The sequence below is a fragment of the Silene latifolia genome, chromosome 7, assembly GCF_048544455.1.
Source record: "Silene latifolia isolate original U9 population chromosome 7, ASM4854445v1, whole genome shotgun sequence".
In the NCBI taxonomy this organism is placed as follows: Eukaryota; Viridiplantae; Streptophyta; class Magnoliopsida; order Caryophyllales; family Caryophyllaceae; genus Silene; species Silene latifolia.
The window spans coordinates 69,383,749-69,384,473 of record NC_133532.1 but is presented as its reverse complement, the minus strand read 5'-3'; the positions used below and the strand labels follow the sequence as shown (position 1 = coordinate 69,384,473).

Below are 725 nucleotides of genomic sequence, written 5' to 3'. Positions count from 1 at the left end.
ACTCCTCAAGGTTTGTTCTAATTGTTTTTGAGTTGTTTGATATTTTGCATGTCTAGAAGGTTACAAGGTGATTTGTTACCTTTTGACCGTGAAATCGAAAGAACCTTGACGAACAATAGGAGACTTTTTAGGAGGAATTTGAGAGGTGTTGGTGAAGTTGTTCAACCCACTAGTGAGTTTGTCAATCCTTTCGCAATAGAAGGAGAAGAAAACCCATTACACAATACCCCACAAAATCCACCTACAATGCCAAAATTCTCATCACACTCTGTACCCACCGAGGAGAATCTACCAAATGGTACTCCTACACCGCAACATCTCACCGGAAATTTTATTGCCAAGTCCGCCTTCATCCAACTAGTTGAGAGGAGCCAATTTGGGGGGATGCCTAGTGAGGATCCTCATTCTCATATGGAAACCTTTGGCGATTATTGTGATGCTATCTCTCAAACGGGCGTGACTCAAGACCAAATTAGATGGGTCATATTTCCTTTTTCCTTAATCGGCACCGCGAAGCAATGGTTGAAAGGCCTTGATAAGGCCACCCTTGGAATAGATTCTTGGAAGAAGTTGGCTCTAGCTTTCTACAAAAAATTCTACCCACCGGAAAAGACCAACATGCTAAGAGCTCAAATTACGGGTTTTAAGCAAAGGGATGAAGAGTCTTTGTATGAAGCTTGGGAGCGGTTTAAAGGAATTTGTCGCTCATGTCCTCACCATGGACT

At 42.5% G+C, this 725-nt stretch overlaps 1 non-coding gene across 1 annotated transcript; it reads right to left on the bottom strand.

The window, feature by feature from the left end:
* Window positions 1-618: 618 nt before the first annotated feature.
* Window positions 619-725, bottom strand: LOC141593688 (small nucleolar RNA R71). The gene has a single exon (XR_012521758.1). It is a non-coding gene; the product is annotated as a small nucleolar RNA R71 (small nucleolar RNA).